At 46.3% G+C, this 20,371-nt stretch overlaps 1 protein-coding gene across 1 annotated transcript in view; it reads right to left on the reverse strand.

Annotated features, from left to right (window-relative positions):
* LOC122806205 (chromodomain-helicase-DNA-binding protein 2-like) overlaps positions 1-20,371 on the reverse strand; it is a gene marked incomplete at its 5' end in the record, with an annotated part of 80,677 nt that overhangs the window by 44,386 nt on the left and 15,920 nt on the right. The gene's annotated exons all lie outside the window — the stretch shown is intronic.

Below are 20,371 nucleotides of genomic sequence, written 5' to 3' on the forward strand. Positions count from 1 at the left end.
TCCCATGGCAGTGGGACAGGTTTTCTTGGCGATCTGATGTGCAAGACCCCTTTCAGGAATAATTTAACATCTAGCTTGGACAGCAGAGGGGGGTCTAGGGGTAAGTAGGCAGAGACTGCAGATAGGTGGATTTTCACTGAAGAGTATGAAAGGCCAGCCTTGATAAGTTCAGACACATGAGTTAGGACTAGAGGAAAGTCCGCTAGAAAGGGATCCCTATGCTTTTTGAGACACCATTTGGAGAATCTTTCTCATCTTGAAATGTAGGATCTCCTTGTAGTAGGTTTCCAGACATCCCTCAGGACTGAAAGCATGCCCTCATAGTAGTGATGTCTGAAGGGAATTAAAAGTTTATCACCCATAGTGTTATGCATAACATCTGAAGGTGAGGATGAATGAGTGTTCTCTTCTGCTGTGTGAAGAGGTCCACCTTGTGGGGTAACTTGTGATGATTGCCCTTGGCGATAGTACAGGGAATCAATGCTGTCTTGGCCAGTAGGGAGTCACCAGCAAAATTTTTGGTTTGTCCTTCCTGATATTCAAGAGGACTTTTGGAATGAGAGGGAAGGGGGGAAATGCATACAGAAACCACCCCTTCCATGAAATGTTGAAGGCATCAACCTTCCAGGCTAGTGGGGAATGGTCCTTGGTGCAGAATGTTTTCAACTGTCTGAACTGGGGGACACAAACAGATCTACTTGAGCTGTGCATCACTGGTGGATTACGTCTAGAAAAACTTTCCTGTTCAACATCCACTCGTGATGTGGAGAGGATGACTTGCTGAGAACATCTGCCTGTAGGTTGTCTTGGGATGGGATGTAGGTTGCCTGCAGGGATAAGTTGTTTTTGGAGGCTAGGTCCCAAATCTGTATTGCTATCCTGCATAGCAGAAAGGACTTGGTCCCTCCTTGTTTGTTGCGGTACCACATGACTGTGGTATTGTCTGTGGAAATTTGAAGAGGACCTGGTTGGAGGATAGGGAGAAAGGTTTTCAGGCTCATAAGGACTGCTGTCATCTCCCTCACACTGATATGTTTTTTCTGGAGGGTAGGGTGCCAGTTCTCCGGCACCTTGAGACTCTTATTGATGGCCCCCATCACAGGTCTGATGCGTCTGTGTGCATGTGCTGAGCTGGTGTGTGGGGGGAGGGGGGGAGTGGAAGGTCTGAGTTCATTTGAACTTGTTGAATCCACTATCTTAATTCTGCTTTGAGGCTGGGTAAGAGTGGGATCTGAAATTCTAGAGGATGGTTGTGTTGGGACCACACATCCTTCAAACACTAGTGCAGTTTTCTCATATGCATCCTGCCTAAAGGCAGCACAAGAATGGTGGCTGACATCAGGCTCAGAACCCATAGAATTGTCTTGCTGATAGTTGTTGTACCTGGATCAGGTCCTGGAAGTAGACAGTAAGGGAGAGAACTTTGTCCGGAGGAAGGAATGCCTGCATCAAGTCTGTTTTGATCCTGCATCCCAGAAAGATTTTGTCCTGCTGTGGGGTTAGGGATGACTTGGGGAGGTTGAGAGTGAACCCCAATACTTGTAGCAGAGACATGGTAAACAGATGGTTTCTTAGGGAGTCCTCTTTTTCTTCAAGGATAAGGATGTCATCTAGGTAGGGGTAAATGTGAACGCCTTTGGTTCTGCAATCGGCTATTGCTGGGGGCCAGGTATTTTGCGAATACCCTGGGTGCAGTAGATAAATCAAAGGTCAAGGCTGTAAACTGAAAGTGAGAAGAGGGCCCAGTAAAATGTAGGTACTTTCTGTGAGAGGGTTTTATGGGGATGTGGAGGTAGGCCTCTTTGAGATCTAGCATGGCCATGAATCCCTGGGCTGGCAATAGTGGAAGAAGGGTCTGGAGGAATAACATTCTGAAAGCTGGAACTCTTAGGAAGAGGTTTAGAAAGGACAGATCCAGAATTAGCCTCCAAGAGCCATCCTTTTTTGGTACTAGAAATAACCTTGAGTAAAAACCTTTTCCTTCTTGTCCTGGAGAGGACAGAGGTCTATAGTCCCATGATTCAGAAGATTCTGTAGGATCTGGGGAATAAGGTGTAGTTGGTTCTTGGATGCGAATGGAATGCCCCTTGCAGGGAGTCTTTCTTTCCAAGAAAGGAAATATCCCTCTTCTGCTATTGCCAGAACCCAGTGGTCTGTAGTGATAGTTTTCCAAAGGAGTAGGCAGTGGAAGAGGTGGGCAAGGCAGTCACGTGTTGTTGGAGCAATTTCTGTCATGAAAGGGTTGTCTTTGGGTAAGCTGAGAGGAAGCTGGTCTGGAGTGTCTGCCTCCCGGGTCCTTTCCTATGTCTGGAAGAGGAAGGAGTAGCAGAGGAGGGGGGTCCTCCTGACAAAGGTAGTTTTGGCTAGGTAATTCCTGTAGAATTTAGGAATGGAGGACACTAGATGGTGTTTTACATCTTGAAGGTCACTGCTTTTCTCCTGAAGGCTTTTAAAGAGTTCTACAGAATGTTTCCAAAACAGGAGGTTGTAGTCAAGAGGGGCATCAAGAATTTTGGACTTGAAATCCTCTGGCATGGTTGAAGGCGAAGCCAAGAATATCAGCATAGCCCTAAGGTGGAAGCAGCAGACCTTGCAGAGGTCTCTGCTGCATCATAACTGCATCTAACTGAATATCTGGCTACTTGAGAAGTCAGGGACAGTTTTGAAGCTACCTCTGTCTTGTTAGGGGAGTCAGGCAAGGAGGACAGGAGGATAGAGGTTTGAGATACTAGGTCTAGGGCATATGTTATCATATGAGTTTGACAGCTGATAGCTCTGAAGGCTAGGGTGGAGGAGGTATAAACCTTGTCTACCTGTCCATATTTTTACTGTCCTTTTCAGTAGGTAAAAGGGACGGGGAAAGTATTGATCTAGACTGCTTGTCAGCTGATACAGCAATCACTGCCGGGTCTGCCAAGGGGGTTTCACCAGGAATTTCTGTGCATCAGGAACCTTGCAAAAATGATCAGGTTTCTTAGGGACAGGTGGCTGTGACTCAGGATTTTTTGATGCTGAAGAAAATGCATCAAGCTAAGTGGGTATAACTAGTGTGATGGCAGATGGGGAGGGAGATTCTAGCTATAGTAATTCAAACCCTCGCTTTTGAGTTTCAGTCATTTGGGAAGTATCCCTTTTGAAATTTTCTTTCATTTTTGTGATGGTCTCCCCAAAGGCAATGTCCTCTGGGGGAGTCCCCTTCTATGGATTCATCAGGGGAATAGTATTCCAGTGGAGAACCAATATGTGATGAGTACGTGATTTGACTCATCAGATGATGATGAGTAAACCTCCTCTTCTTCTTCTTCTCCTACATGAGAGGTGAGAAGATAGGTTGAAGAAGCTGAGGCAGGCCTAGAGCTGAGAACAGGGATGGTGGAGGGTGAAGAGGCCGAGGGCCTAAGGGACTTGAAGACCTGCATTAAGGATTGAATGAAGGATTGCCTGTCAGGTAATCTCTCAACAGAGGGAGACAGATGCTTGCTTTTCTGTTTCCTTTTCAAAGGAGTAGTGCTGGGCGAAGGCCTAGTTTCAGGGGCCATTGTTGGAGATAGAGCTTCGGGATCTGGTATCCCAGTTGGGCATCTGGCGAGGCCTGGTACCCCTTTGACATCGGTAGAAACAGATGTCTAAGATACCTCCATGGACATGCCGCCGTTACTTCAGAAGTGGCTTCTTCAAGGGGAGTCGAAGTAGACAGCTCTAATGGACATCCCTCAACTCCTAAATCAGGCATCCGATGGAAGAGGGGCAGTAGTAGTAGGCCGTCATAACTTGGTCTTTTTGCATGGAGGCTCTGCCTGGGCACCTGACTCTGGAGACATCCTAAGCGCTAGTTTCTTTAGCCTCTGGTTTTCTAAGTAAAGCTTAAGGGTGGCCAGATGGCTTCTGGGCATCTTTGGGATGAATGACTGGCAAATTGGACAAGCGGTATGGTCGTGTTCCCAGCCTAGGCAAAAAATGCAATGGTCGTGCAAGTCTTTATGTGGAATTTGACACCCGCATCGGCATTTACCCTTCTTAGTGGACATCAGCTAAAAAGGGAGGGAAGAGACAGCAAACCAAGCTCAAGCAACAATAAAAAAATGAAATCCCCAATGGGCTACTTGGCTTTTGACATCTTGATAGTACAGGAGCAAAGCTATCAATCTGACGTTCAACCTCAGCTGAAAAGTTCCGAGGACTGTGCATGCAAACATCACATTTAAGGTCCCTGGTTTACGGCCCTGCGTGTGACATCCCATGCACCTACAGCAACCAAGTTTAAGCTTCTTTGTATAGGAGATGACGTTCATGTCACCTGAGGTGGAGAATCCCACACTAAGTATACTGCAACATGGGAATAGAAGGACATTGACTCTTCTTAGAAAAGGTGAGTCAGGATAAAGAATAGTTGTGTAAAATCTTACCATAACCATAGATGTCCTTCTCTTCCATGTTGCAGTATTCATACTGTGGGATTCTCCACCTCAAGCGACCTGAACGTCGGCTCCTATACAAAAGCTTTCACCCTGGTTGCTGCAGTTACGTGGGACATTACATGTAGGGCCATAAAGCAGGGGCCTTAAATGTGATGTCTGCACACACAGACCTCAGAAGTAACTGCTCAGTCAGACAATGGCCTAGGAGATGCCAAAAGATGTCTTTCAGCTAGGTGAAATGCCACAGACTTGACAGAGAATGGACCTAGTGCTGGTAAGGGCTCCATGGAGTCTCTTAGTCCTGCAACTACTTAAAAAGGGGGTCAGATGGGAGGGAAGGAATGCTGCAACATGGAAGAGAAGGGAAGAAAAGTATATCTATGGTTATGGTAAGATTTTACACAACTATTTTATGTCCTTCTATTCTCATGTTGCAGTATTTATACTGTGGGAAAGTACCACAGCTCAGGAAGGAGGAGGGGTGGAGGAAGAGGTAGCAGATTCCATAAATCCTTGCAGGATTGCCCTAGCAAAACCTCCTCTGGAGATATGGTCCGGTTTGTAATGTTTGGTGAAGGTATGCACAGTGGACCAGGTGGCTACTTCAAGGATGGTAGCTGTGTCCAAGCCTGTGAGGAAGGCTTTGGAAGAAGCTACTGCTCTGGTGGAATAGGCCTTGATCCTCTGATTCAGGGCCTTTCCATGGTATGAGTAGCAGAAAGAAATGGTATTTCTGATCCAACAGGAAATAGTCTCTTTGGAGACTGCCTTGCCCAGGGCTCTGGGGTGGAAGGAAACAAAGAGTTGGTATGATTTTCTGATGACCTTCGTTTTGTCCAGATAAAATCTTAATCATCGGTGAATATCCAAGTTGTGTAGTATTCTCTCACTGTTACTCTGAGGAGAGGAAAAAAAGGTTGGTAAGTGAATGGATTGGTTTAGTGAAAGTTCGTTGACCACTTTGGGCATGAAGGAGGGATTGGTGCACAGCGTCACACTGTCCTTATGGAAGGTAGTGTAAGGGGGGCATACCATGAGTGCCTGAAGCTCTGGCACCCTTCTTGCAGAAGTGAGGGCTACAAGCAAGACTGTTTTCCATGTGAATATCTGCAGCGATGTCAAAGTGGCTGGTTCGGATGGAGGTAGCTTAAGTTTTTCCAGGATATAGTTCAGGTCCCAGGGTGTGGAGTAGGCTTTCTGAAAGGTCTGATGTGCAAGACCCCCTTTTAAGAACAATTTTACATCCACCCTGGAGAGTAAAAGAGGTTCCAGGGTTAGCCAGGCAGGGATAACAGACAGGAGTATTTTCATAGAAGACTATAAAAGGTCTGCTTTAATTAAATTCACACTCATAAGCGAAGACTAAAGGGACATCCATTATAAGGGGGTCCTTATGTCTTTGGAGACACCATATGGAGAATCTCTGCCATTTAGAAATGGAGGACCTCCTTGCATTGGGTTTCCTGGCCTCCTAGAGGACAGATAGCATGTCCTCTGTGTAGCGGTGTCTGAAGGGTACTAGAAGTTTATTACCCAGGGAATTAAGTTCAGCATTTCTAGGTGTGGATGGATTAGAGTTCCCTTCTGTTGTGTGAGTAGGTCCACCTTGTGAGGAAACCAATGCTTTCTTGGCCAGTAAAGAGTCACCAGCAAGGTTTTTGGCACGTCTCTCCTGACCTTCAGGAGGACTTTCTGAATGAGAGGGAAGGGTGGAAAGGCATACAGAAACCGTCCCTTCCATGAGATGGTGAAGGCGTGCACTCTCTAAGCTAGTGGAGAGTGGTGTTTGGTACAGAAGTTTGTAGTTGTCTGTTCAGTGGGAGGCAAACAGATCTACTTGAGGGGTACCCCATCGGAGGACAATGTCTAGGAAAACTTCCCTGTGTACCAACCTGTTGTGATGTAGGGAGAATGACCTGCTTAATTTATCTGCCTGTTGTTTGTCCTGGGAAGGGATGTATGTTACCTGCAGGGATAAGTTGCTCTGTGAGGCTAATTCCCAAATTTGCATTGCCAGCCTGAACAGATGGTAAGACCTGCCCCCCCCCCCCGTTTGTTGATGTACCACATGGCAGTGGTGTTGTCTGTGAAGATTAGCAGTGGACCTGGCTGAAGGATAGGAAGAAAGGCCTCCAGGGCTAACAGAACCACTGTCATTTCCCTGACGGGGATATGCTTTTTTTAGGAGGGATGTCTGACAAGGTGCCTGTACCTTGAATCCCTTCATAGCAGCCCTCCAGCCCAGATCTGAAGCATCTGTGTGCATGTGTTGAGCTGGTCTGGGTGTGTGCAGAGGAAGGCCTGGATTCCTTTGAATTTGTTGTATCCACCACCTTAGTTCTGTCTGTTGACAAGGAAGGAAAGGTATTAGGGAGTCTAAAGGATGGCTGTGCTGGGACCATACATTCTTTGAGTACCTCTGCATTTTCCTCATGTACATCCTCGCTCTGTAAAGCATGGGAATTGTGGCTGCCATAAGACCCAGGAGACGCAAGAACCATTTTGCTGACAGCTGGTCTGTGTGGAGAAGGTCCCAGAAATAATCAGTCATGGAGATAACTTTTTCTTGGGGTAAAAGTGCCTTCATTAGGTCTGTATGGATCCTGCACCCTAGGAAGACCTTTGTCTTGTTCTGGGGATAGGGATGATTTGGGGAGGTTCAGAGTGAAACCTAGTCCCCGAAGCAGAGACATGGAGAAATGGAGATGCTTTTTGAGGGTCTCCTCTTGTTCTGCTAGAATGAGGATATTGTCCAGGTATGGAGAGATCTGTATGCCTTTGGTCCTGCAGAATGCTATGGTGGGAGCTAGGCATTTTGTGAAAACTCTTGGTGCAGTGGACAAACCAAAGGGCAAGGCAGTAAACGGAGTGTGCCAACAAACCTAAGTATTTTCTGTGGTTTGGGTGTGTGGGGATGTGGAGGTAAGCCTCCTTCAGGTCTAAAGTGGCCATGAAAGTTCATGGTGGCAATAGTGGAAGCAGGGTCTGTAGGGACAGCATTCTGAAAAAGGGGTCTTTCAGACAAAGATTTAGGGCGGATAAGTCTAGGATGGTCCATCCTTTTTTGACACTTGGAAAAATCTGGAGTAGAAACCTTTTCCTTCTTGTCCTAATGGGACAGGTTCTGTGGTGCCTTGAACCCGTAGGTTCTGTATAATGTGAAGAATTAGGTAGAGATGATTTTTTGGTGGGAAAGGAATGCCCTGAAGGTAGGGTTTTTCCTGCCAGGATAGTAAATATCCATTTTCCACTACTGCCAGCACCCAGTTGTCTGAGGAGATGTCTCTCCAGAGGGGTAGACAATGGGAGAGATGGGAAGATAGGGGAAGTAAGGCAAGGCAGTCGTGCACTGTTGCCATTATTTCTGTCCTGAAAGGACTGTCTTTGAGATGGCTGAGAAGAGGTAATCCTTAAGGGAGGTTGTCTCCTAATCCCTTTCCTGTACCTACTAGAGGGAGGAGGGGCTGTAGAAGGGGCCCTTCTGACATAGGATGTCTTAGCAGGATAGTTTCTGCAGACCTTGGGTATGGGTGTGACCAGCAGGTGCTTAATGTCCTGCAACTCTTTGCTTTTTTCGTGGAGAATTTTAAAGTTATGCAGATTTCTTTCCAAACAGGAGGTTATTGTCAAGTGGGGCATCCAGGATTTTTGACTTAAAGTCCTCTGGTAGAGGATGGAGTCTGAGCCAGGAGTATCTACGCATAACTGATGCAGTTGCAGCTGATATAGCAGAGGCTTCTGCTGCATCACAACTGCATCTTATAGAATGCCTGGCCACCTGGGATGCCATGGATAGCTTAGATGCTACCTCAGTTGTGTAAGGGGAATCAGGCAGGGAGTTGAGAAGCATACTAGCTTGGGAAACTAAGTCCACAGCAAATTTAACCATACAAGTTTGATAATTAATAGCTCTGAAGGCCAGGGTACAGGAGGTATACTTTTTTTGCCCAGCCTATCCATAATTTTACTGTCTTTATCCAAAGGTAACAGAGATGAGGAAGGGAGTAACCACAGCTATGACAGCAGGGGCCGGCAAAGGGGGCTTAACTAGGAATTTCTGGTCCTCAGACACTTTGTAGAAATGGTCTGGTCTCTTTGGGGCTGGTGGCTCAGAGTCAGGGTTCTTACAGCAAGAAGCAAAAGCATCAAGGTAAGCAGGGATAGTACAGTTTTGTACCTACCATAAATGTAGATGTCCGATAGACATGCAACTGCAGTCATAACATGTGGGTTGTCCTGCCTCAGGCAGCCCTCGGTCGGCCGGATTCCAAAGTCTGGGTCCGACGTCGGCTGATGTCGCATTTCTCTCCGACGTCAGAGCGGCTGGAGTACATAAGCATCAGCCGACGCCATCTTCTTCAGTGTTTCTTGCCCCAGATGCCAGGTGCCCTCCAAGGAAGGCTGTAATCAAATTGGAAGACAAAACAGGATTCCAGAGAAATAAATGAGCAATAAAACAAATACACCATAACAGATATCCCCAGCTAAGAGAAACAGGGATAGGAGAGGGTCCTAGGCATAGAGGGGTATGGAGGGAGGGAAAATCCGACTGCAGTTGCATGTCTATCGGACATCTACATTTATGGTAGGTACAAAACTGTACTATGTCCTTCAAGAATGCAACTGCAGTCATAACATGTGGGTAGAATACCATAGCTTAGCTGGTGGAGGAGGTATGCTCTAGGAAAAAGATGGTGTTGCAATCAAACCCTGCAGGACTGCCGAAGCAAAGCCTGCTCTGGATCTGGAGTATAGAGGGAGATTGTAGTGTTTGGAGAATGTATGCATGGAGCTCCATGTAGCAGCTTCTAGAATGTCCTTAGTAGGCACCCCTCTTAAGAATGCTGTAGAGGTGGCTGTAGCTCTTGTGGAATGTGGTCTGACATTGGCTGGAACAGTCTTTCCATGAAAGGAATAACAAAATCTGATGCAATGTCCAATCCATTTTGAAATTGTCTGTTTTGAAATTGCTTTTCCTTGGACTGCAGGGGCGTAAGCTACAAAAAGTTGTTCAGACTTCCTACTGGCCTTGGTTCTGTCCAGGTAGTATCGAAGTTGTCTGTGAATGTCCAAGGTATGTAATAGTCTTTCCCCCTTATTCTCAGGATTGGGGAAGAAAGCAGGCAAATGAATAGCTTGATTTAAAGAAACCCTAGATACCACCTTTGGCATAAAAGTAGGGTTGGTCCTTAATGAAACCCTGTCTCTGTGAAAAATTATGAATGGTGGTATTGCCATTAGGGCCTGTAGTTCCGAAACCCTTCTTGCTGAGGTAATTGCCAACAGGAAAGCTGTCTTCCATGAGAGAAATTGCAAGTCAACTGAAGCTGCTGGCTTCAAAAGGAGGTAGAGTCAGTTTTTCTAGGACAAAATTGAGGTCCCAGGCTGGCACTGGGGCCCTTCTTGGTGGCTTGATGTTCTTGATTCCCCTGAGGAATTGCCTTAGCAAAGGGTGTGAAAAGACAGGAGGATCAGTGTTATATCTAGCTGAAATAGCTGATGCATGTATCTTTATGGAAGAATATGAGAGGCCGTTCTTTAGCATATCCGCCAAATATTCCAAGATGAGTGGGATGTTCAACAATGATGCATCATGCCCCTTGCTGGTATTCCAATTGCTGAATCTCTTCCATTTTGCTAAGTAAACCTTTCTGGTGGATGGTCTTCGAGCCTCTGTTAGTATCCGCTGAACTTCCTTGGAGAGAGATAGGTTGAGGTTATTTATGGGATCTCCCAGGCTGTTAGCTGCAGTGTCTGAAGGTTTGGATGCACTGTTTTGAGATTGTGTTGAGTCAAAAGTAGAGGCCATTGGGGAAGGGCCCACCTCCTGGTGTGACATATGCTCCTTAGTAGTGGGTACCAGTGTTGTCTTGGCCAGTCCGGAGCTATTATGATTCCCTTGGGTCTCTCTGCTTTGATCTTTAGTAGTACTGAGGTCATCAGTGGCAGAGGTGGGAATGCATAGATTGTTAGGAAGTTCCAGTTGAATGAGAGAGCATCTATTTTCCAAGCTTTTGGATGGTATGTCCTTGTGCAGAATTTTGTAGATGATGGTTGAGGTGAGAGGCAAATAGGTCTACTTCTGGCCTGCCCCATGTCGAAGTGAGTTGTGTGAAGATCTTCGGATGTAACCTCCACTCGTGTGGATCTGTGAAATTCCTGCTTAGGCTGTCCGCCAGCACATTGTCTTTGCCTGGAACAAACTGGGATTGTAACTGGATGTTTAGGCTCAGTGATTTTTCCCAAAGTTGCATTGTCAGTCTGCAGAGGGGGTAAGAGTGGGTGCCCCCTTGCTTGTTTATATACCACATCACATTGGTGTTGTCTGTCCGTATCAGTAAATGGCCTTGTTGAAGTTGGTGTTGAAAGGCCTCGATGGCATGCATTACTGCCAGCATTTCCTTTTGATTTATATACAGATGTGCTTCCTTTTGAGACCATTGTCCTTGTATACACCTGCCTTCCATGTGCGCCCCCCATCCAAGGTCTGAGGCGTCTGTGGTCATGGTCTGTGTTATCTGTGGTTTTTTGAATGACATACCTGTGTTGGCCTGGCTCACCGAAGCCCACCATAGGAATTCCTTTTGTAGGCATGGAATGAGCGGTATGGTTGTCTCCAAGTTGTTGCTGTGCTGAGACAAAATTCTTTTTAGGTACCATTGAAGCTTTCTCATGTGTAGTCTTGCTAATGGAACCAGGAGAATGCAGGATGCCATGTAACCCAGGGCCTGTAGGAATCCCCTTGAAGTCATCTGGGTGAGTTTTGCTAAATCTTTGAAGTAATGAGTTAACTTCTCTTGCTTGTCTTCTGTCAGGTAAGCCATTTGAGAGGCTGTGTCTAATTTGGCTCCTAAGAAGATTATTTGCTGGGATGGCTTCAGTCTTGACTTTTGAAAGTTGACTGTGTATCCCAGAGCTTGAAGTAATCGTATGACATAGTCCAAGTTTTTTGTCAACATCAATTTGTCGTCCGCTTGTATGAGGCAGTCGTCCAGGTACGGGTAGATTTGTATCCCTTGGAGCCTGCAATGAGCAATTACTGAAGCCAGGCATTTTGTGAATACTCTGGGCGCAGTAGATAAGCCAAATGGCAATGTTGAGAATTGATAATGCTCTGGCCCTGCAAGAAATCTGAGGTGTCTTCTGCAGCTGTGTCTGATAGGGACATGCAGGTATGCCTCCTTGAGGTCCAGAGTAATCAGCCAAGACCCCTTGCCCAACATGGGAAGGAGTTGCTGTAGAGTCAGCATTTTGAACTTTGGTACTATGAGGAAAGTGTTTAATGCGGACAAATCCAGTATTGGTCTCCATTGAGATTCTTTTCTTGGAACAAGGAACAGTCTTGAGTAAAACCCTGGCCTTGTTCTTGTTGTGGAACTCTTTCTATTGCTTTCATTCGAGTCAGCAGAGATTTGCTTGATAGCCTCTGCCCTCTGGTTTTGTGGTAGGTTTGGCATGCCTTGTTTTCTTGGCAAGGTATGAAAATGGAACCTGTAGCCTCGGTCTATAATGTCCAAAATCCATTTGTCCTTTGTCAGTCTGTGCCAATTTTCTGCAAACAGAGATAATTTCCCGCCCAAGGGAGCTTCTATTTGTTCCCTGGTAGGCGGAAGTAGAGGAAAGTCATTGAGATTGTGGCTGTGGGGCAGGTGAAACCCCTGCGTCACTTCTCTGGTTTCCTGGCTGCCATTGTCGTCCCCTGTGAGGACCTCTGTATTGGCCTCTTCCTCGGCCACGTCTGTTTTTACCCCTTTGAAACTTTTCTGGATTAGGAAAGGACCATTTTTTTGAAGGCCAATTCCTACTGAATCTGGGGGGTTGAACCTGGAGGAAATCTTTCACCGTCTGAACTGATTTTGCTTTTTCCTCGATGGTCTTTAACACATCCTTAGCATTAGCACCAAAAAGCTTGTTCTTTTCCAAAGGTGCATCCAGAAGTTTTGCCTTTACATGATCTGGTAGAGGTTGATCTTTTAACCATGCATGTCTACGAATGACTGCCCCTGTCATAGCTGCCCTACATGAAGCTTCCAGTGCATCATATCCACACTGCAGGAAGTGATTGCTTACTTGCTGAGTGTTATGTACTGCTTCCTGCAAAGCCTTCCTGTCTAAAGGATCAGGAGTGGCCAATGTTTTTTGTAAATCTTCTAACAGGAAATCTTGATATTGTAACATATGAAAAAGGCAATTCAAAGCTCTCATAGATAAGGTAGTGGATGTGTAAACCTTTTTGCCCCATCTCTCTAATGATCTAGCTTCCCTGTTGGAGGGCAATGGATTTTTAGAGGTGGAAGCTGAAACTCCTTTAGGCCCCTGAGAAATAGTTTCCAAATCAGCAGTATGGGTCCTGAATAAATGGGAATGAGTTTCTGGGACCCTGTAATACCTGTCTGGCTTGGCTGGAGCAGGAGGAAGAGAGTCAGGGGTAACACTAGAGTCAGCATATAAATCATCCAAAACATCAAGTACAGGAGGAATAGCTAAGGGCCTGTGCTGGGGCTTCTTAAGGAAAGTCCGAAGGCGTTTCCTGGAATCGGAATATTCCTGGCCTTGCCACTTAAAATGTTCCCTCATGGTATGCAGAACTTCTTCAAAAGAAATATCCTCAGGCGGGGAGGCCGAGGGGATGGAATCCTCTGCATCCGAGTCCTCATAGGTCTGGAAGAGCTCTTCCTGGCTATCAAGAGTGGACAGAGCCCTCAGAGTCTTCATCTGACGGAATAGGGTCAGAGGGTTCAACCCGAGGCCTTTTATCAGAAGGAGGCTGGGATCCTCTCTCAGGATGGGCCTGTGAACCTCTAATCATAGAAATTAAATCAGCAGCCATAGACATAATTTGTGTCTCTGGAGTAGGCTGAGGAAAGGTTTTAGTAGTAAGATGCTTTGTTTTGCTGGCTGCCTTAGCCCTGGTGTAGGCCTTAATAGACATGGCCATAGGAGGCCTGGCAGCTCCACGTGCAGGAGTGACCTTGTCTACAGCAATGGTCTCGGGCATTTTCTCGGTTTCGGTATCCGGAGGAAAATCAATAACTGGCGTCGGAGTGATATCCGGAATCGGAGCCGTCGGTAATGAGGTGTCTTCAGTTCGGAGCGGTGGAGAGACCGTCTCAGAGGGAACCGGAGCACCCGCGGTAGGTTTTGGCGTGGAGTCGGTGGTAGACGCGGGCCGAGGATGTCGGTCCCGGTCTTTTCGTTTCTTGGGAGTTTGTGATGTCGGAAGATCCGACGGCATTGTGTAAGCGAATTTATCGCTGAAAAAATCTTCAGCGAACTCCGCCCTGCGCCTGAGAGTGCGCTTGTTGAAGCGAGCACAGGCTACACAGGCCGAGACGTCGTGGTCTGGGCCAAGGCAAGGAAGACAGGTAAGAGTGGAAATCCTTATGAGGTATTTGTTTACCACAAGAAAGACAATTGTTAACTTTTTCAGTAATTTCTGACATCAGCTGAGGCAAGAAAAGGTCCCCAACAGGGTACTTAGCTTTTTTGATGACTTCGGAATCGAAGAATACAGGAGCTGACCGACCGGCACTTGCGAACTGCTTCTGCTTCGGGAACCGCGCGGCAAGAAAGACTGAAGAAGATGGCGTCGGCTGATGCTTATGTACTCCAGCCGCTCTGACGTCGGAGAGAAATGCGACATCAGCCGACGTCGGACCGAGGGCTGCCTGAGGCAGGACAACCCACATGTTATGACTGCAGTTGCATTCTTGAAGGACATCACTGGGGGAATGGCTGATGGGGAGGGTTATTCAACCTGCAGCAGTTCAAAGTATCTTTTTTGAGTTTCTGACATTTGGGAAGAATACCAGTTGAAGTGTTCCTTCACTTTGGTTATGGCTTCACCAAAAGTTAATATTCTCTAGAGGGGAGTCTCCTTCAATAGAATCTTCATCTGGAGATGGAGAATAATATTCCAGGGGTGAGGCTACTTGTGAAGCATAGGAGATAAGAATCCCTCAGAAAGTACAGTTGTGTACACTTACCATAAATGTAGATGTTCGAGTGTATTCACTGTTGCAGTCATCACATTTGGGTTTATCTGCCTGCAGGTAGCCCTCACACGGCCTGAATACAAGAGTCTTTGGATTTGTGCGTCGAATGCTGTCGCTTCTTCCAGGACGTCAGGTCGTCAGGGCTATAAAACATTCAGCCGACGCCATCACATCAGTTTGTTTTGCCCCAGATGTCAGATGCCCCCACAACAGGAAGCAATTATATGGTACTTAACACCCCCAGCAAAAAACAAATGCACATGATATAATATATGAAAAACAAGGAGGAAAAGTAAAAGTCAGGGGGGCTGGAGGGAGGGTAACCAGGACTGCAACAGTGAATACACTCAAACATCTACATTTATGGTAAGTGGACACAACTGTACTATGTTCTTCGTGTTTCACTATTGCAGTCATCACATTTGGGTTGATTCCCAAAGCTAAGGAAGGGTGGAGGTAGTTAAAGAGCATTAGGGCTAGCAATAAGGCCCTGTAAAACTGCTGTGGCAAATCCAGCTCTGGATTTAGAAAAGATAGGCTGGTGGTAATGCTTGGCGAAAGTATGTACAGAGCTCCATGTTGTAGCTTCCAGGATGTCCCTGGCAGGGACTCCTCTGAGAAATGCAGTAGAGGTAAATGTAGCCCTGGTGGAATGCGTTCTCATCCCTGTGGGGTAGGTTTTCCATGGTGTTTGTAGCAAAAATGGATGCAATGTGCTATCCATTTGGAAACTGTTTGCTTTGAAATGGCCTTCCCCTCTGTCCTTCAGCAAAAGCTCACTAGCAGCTGGTCATATTTTCTGAGCGGCTTAGTCCAGTCCAAACAGAATCTAAGCTGTGTACGTCCAGAGAATGTAGTATCCTTTCCCCTTTATTCTGAGGATTAGGGAAAAAAGTAGGCAAATGAATGGACTGGTTAAGAGCCACACTAGACACCACCTTGGGCATGAAGGATGGATTGGTCCTGAGGGAAACCCTGTCCGCATGGAAGATAATGAAGGGTTCCACTACCATGAGGGCCTGCAGTTCAGGCACTCTTCTTGCTGAAGTGATGGCTAGAAGTAAAGCTGTTTTCCAAGAAAGGAATTTCAACTCTGCTGTAGCAGCTGGTTCAAAGAGGGGAAGAGTGAGTTTTTTCAATACAAAGTTAAGGTCCCAGGATGGAGTGGGAGCCCTTCTGGGCAGTTTTAAATTTTTGGCCTCTCTAAGGAATTGTTTTAGCAGGGGGATGAGAGAAGAGGGGTGGGTCAGTATTATAATGTGCTGATATGGCAGAGGCATGAATCTTAATTGAAGAGAAAGATAGGCCCTTGTGGGGCATTTCTGTTAAGTAATCTAGTATATGAGGTAAGCTGGGCACCGTTGTGCCCATCCCCTGAGCCTGGCTCCAGGAGCAGTATCTTTTCAACTTTTCTGAATAGGATTTTCTAGTACTAGGCCTCCTTGCCTCAAGAATGACATCCAGCACCTGCTTACTGAGGGTTGCTGGAGGTGAGGTCAGGGAATTAGCCAGGCAGCAAGGTTCAGGGTTTGAAGCTGAGGGTGTAGAATCTAGCCTGCCTGCTGGGACAGCAGGGAAGTGGTCTGAGGCAGGTGCCAAGGTTGTAGCACTGTCAGACTACGCAAAAGGGGGTACCAGTGCTGGCGTGGCCAGTCTGGTGCAATCAGTATTGTCCTTGGCTTGTCCTGTTTGATCTTTAGTATTACCTTAGAGAGGAGAGGCAGCGGGAAAAGGCATAAACTGAGAGGCTTTCCCAGGTAAAGGACAGGGCATCCACTTTTCAAGCTTGACTGTGGGGAGTTCTGGTGCAGAATTTGTTCAATTGGTAGTTCTGAGGGGGGGGGGGCAAACAGGTCTACCTCTGGAGTCCCCCATTTATTCCTCAAGAGCTTGAATATTTTGGGTTCCAGTTTCCACTCGTGTGGGTCCATAAGATTTCTGCTTAAGTCGTCTGCCAGTGAATTTAGTTTGCCTGGTAGCTCAAGGCTGTGTTCCACAAAGCCATTGCTAGTCTTCAGAGTGGGTAGGAATGGGTTCCCCCCTGCTTATGTACCACATAACTGTGGTGTTGTCTGTCTTTACCAATAGTTGTCCTGGAATAATAAAGTCTCAGAAGGCTGTCAGGGCATTCTGTACAGCTAACATTTCTTTTTGATTGATATACAGGTGCTTCTGTTTTGGGTTCCATTTGCCCTGAATGCACTGCCCTGCCATGTGAGCCCCCCCCCCCCCTGCATAGTCTGAAGCATCTGTTGTTAGGGTTTGGGCGACAGAGGGTAGAGTGAAAGGTAGACCCTTGTTGTGGTTGCAGGCCTCTGCCCACCAAAGAAACTCTGCCCTTAGAAAAGGGATAACAGGAATCATTGTTTCCAGGTCTTGAGAATGTTGACAGCATAGGCTTTTTAGATACCATTGAAGTTTCCTCATACGCAGTCTTGCATATGGAATTAACAGAATGCAAGAGGCCATGAACCCCAGGGCTTGCAGGATTTTCCTTGCAGATAGCTGGGTTTTTGTGACCAGTAGTCTAAAGTAGGTTGTCAAATGAACTTGTTTCTCTGGAGTGAGGAATGCCATCTGGGAAGTTGTATTCAAGCCTGCTCCCAGGAATACAATCTGTTGGCAGGGGAATAGCAAGTCCTAACTCACTGCCTGAATCAGGCAATCTTCCAAATATGGGTAAATCTGAATATTTCTCTGCCTGCAAAATGCAATGGCAGGAGCTAGGCACTTTGTAAATACCCTGGGCGCAGTAGATAAGCCAAAGGGCAGAGTAGAGAACTGATAGTGCATGGAGCCTGCCCTGAACTGAAGGAATTTTCTGCAGGATTCTCTTACTGGGATGTGCAGGTAAGCTTCTTTTAAGTCTAGAGCTGCCTGCCAGGCATCCTTGGCTAGCATAGGAAGAAGCTGCTGAAGAGTTAGCATTTTGAATTCTGGAACCACCAGAAAGGTGTTGAGAATAGAATGGTCCAGGATAGGATGTCAGGAGTTTTCTTTTCTGGAAACCAGGAACAGTCTTGAATAAAACCTTGTCCCCTTTGTTCTGCTGGAACAGGTTGAAAAGCCCGGCTACTGAGGAGGGGGGGAGAGAGAGAGAGAGAGAGAGAGAGCACTTGTTTTTGAGCCTCCGCCCACTGGTTTGGGGGGAAGGTCTGGCCATCCACTTGGGGTTGGGAGTGAGTGGAAGTGGAATCTGTATCCTAGGGAAACTAGGTTTAAAACCCATTTGTCTTGGGTAAGGAGTTCTCAGTTTTTTTGCATGCAGGGTAAGCTTTCCTCCTAAGGGAGCAAGTAGTTGAGCAAGGCTTGGTAGGGGTAAGGATAAGTCATTATGCCATTTTTCCATAGGGGAGGCTTACTACTCCCTGCTCTGGAAGTGGCCACCCATTGCTTAGATCTGTGCATTGCCTGAGATTGAAATCTTGGTGGTCTGCTGCTCCTGGGTTTGGACTGAGAAGGCCTGGAAGGGACTGGAAAGGACAAGTTCTTTGAAGGCCAATGCCTACTGAATCTAGGTGGCTGTACTTGTAAGAAATCTTTAACAGTTTGGATAGATTTATTTTTTTCCTCAATCATTTTGAGGACAACTTCCGCTTTGTTGTCACAAAGGTGCTCTTGGTGCAAGGGTGCATCCAGTAATTTAGCTTTAACTTGAGCTGGCAAGTTTTGTTCCTTAAGCCAAGCACGCCTTCTAAGTACAGACCCAGTGACAGTAGCCCTGCAAGATGCTTCTAAAGCATTAAAACCATATTGCAAAGTTATGTTTACCTACTTGGTCAGCAGAATGCATTAACTCTTTTAAATCTTTGTGCTTAACACAGTCAGGAATCAACATAATTTTCTGTTTAAGCCCATAATATGCTGCTGATACTTTAACATATGAAACTGGCAATTTAAAGCCCTAATGGCCAAAGTGGCAGAAGTATATACCTTCTTACCCCATCTGTCTAAAGCTCTAGAATCCCTATCAGACGGGGTAGGATTTTTGGCAGTAGTAGCCTTAATGCCTTTTGGTCCTTGGGAAATGGTCTCTGGATCAGCAGTAGGATTCTTGAAAAGGAATTTGACAGAGTCAGGTACTCTGTAGTACCTGTCAGTTTCTTGGGAGCTGGAGGCAAAGAGTCTGGGTAAGGCTGGATTCCAATAAAACATCATCTACAATCTCCAGAACAGGAGGGATAGCTAGAGGCCTGTGTTGAGGCAGGTTTAAAAATTCCCCAAGTCTCTTTTTGGATTGAGAATAGTCCTGGCTTTCCCAGCGGAAATGCTCCCTAAGGGTATGCAAGGTTTCACCAAAAGAAAAATCTTCTGGAAGGGAAGCAGAGGGAATGGAATCCTCTGCATCAGAGTCCTCATAAGTAGATAAGGGTAAATCCTAGTAGTCAGAAGAAACAGAGATATCAGATTCCTGATCAGAAGAATCAGAAAGAAAATCAGTTCCAGGTCTCAGAGGGGGAAGGCTGGCTTCCCCTAATTAAGGTAATAAGGTCTTCAGCCATTCTACTCATTTGTTTTTGAGGCATATGGGCCTGAGAATGCGCTTTGGTCATTGTTTTTTGAGGCTTAGTGCGAGCTTTAGGCCTGAGGAATTCAGTACTTTTAGCTTGAAACAAAGTCGTCGGTCTGAAATGAAAATCGGTAGGCCTGAATAACACCCTTAGAAGCTGGTGCCTGCACAGCGGCGCTGAACTCATCCAAGGTAGAGACATCTGCAGTTTCCATAGTCGAAGAAGCATCTCGTGGCATACCGGACTCCGAATGGGTCTCAGTAGAGGCCTGCGAATCTGTAGTAGCTGGTATCAGGGGCTGCGAAAGCGCCTCACTGAGTACCAGGAGACTGGCGACTAGCTTATTGGAAGCGTCGGCGGCGGTTTTGGACCTATGCGGTCTGTCTCTGTCTTTATCCTAGCGTTTTTTCAGGAGATCGGTAGTCGGATGGCTTAACAAAGCCATTTTGGAGTAGGGAGATCGAGAATGAAAGTATTTACAAAAATTGCCTGACGACGAATAGTTAGGGCATTGAACAAGGCACAAAACAGACAGTGAGGAACGTCATGGTCAGGGCCTAAACAGGTGACGCAGTAAGAATGAAAATCTCTATGAGGTATTTGCTTTCCACAGGCAAGACAATTGTTAATTTTTTCTGACATTGGTTAGAGCAAGAAAAAAGGATCCCAATGGGGTACTTATCTTTTTGAAGACTTCAGGTCTGAAACTCGAAAAAGAAAATTTCAGGTATCGGCCAACCAACACTTGCGAACTGCTTCTGCTTCGGGCACTGCACAGTAAGAAAGACTGATGTAATGGCGTCGGCTGCATGTTTTATACCCCTGATGACATGGAAGAAGCGACAGCATCCGACGCATAAATCCAAAGATTCTAGTACTCAGGCTGGCTGACGGCTACCTGCAGGCAGATAACCCAAATGTGATTACCAACAGTGTAACACAAAGAACATCCAGATGATAGGACCTCTTCATCTTCTTCCTGGGGGACAGAGAGGCAGTGGTGATAGCCCGTGAAACTTTGGTCTTTTTCTTTGGCGGTTCTATCGGATCAGCCGATTACAGATCCATCCTAAGGGCTAGTTTTTTTAAGTCGTTGATTTTCTCAATACAGGTTAAGGGCAGCCAAGCGGCTTCTAAGGGTTTCAGAGACGAAAGACTGGCAGATGGCAAATGAAGTATGGTCGTGTTCCCAGCCAAGACAGAAGACACAATGGTCGTGGGTGTCTTTATGTGGAATTTGACGTCCGCATCAACATTTACCTTTCTTAGTTTACATCAGTTAAAGTAAAGGCAGCTAACCAAGCTTCAAGCAACAAAATAAATAAGAAATCCCCAACAAGGTACTTAGCTTTAAACGTCTTGATTGAGAAGAGCAAGTGCTCAATCTTACGTTCGACTGCGGCAGAAAAGTTCTGAGATCTGTGCATGCAGACGTCATATTTAAGGT

The sequence above is a fragment of the Protopterus annectens genome, chromosome 7.part0, assembly GCF_019279795.1.
Source record: "Protopterus annectens isolate FY-2018-M chromosome 7.part0, PAN1.0, whole genome shotgun sequence".
NCBI lineage: Eukaryota > Metazoa > Chordata > Ceratodontiformes > Protopteridae > Protopterus > Protopterus annectens.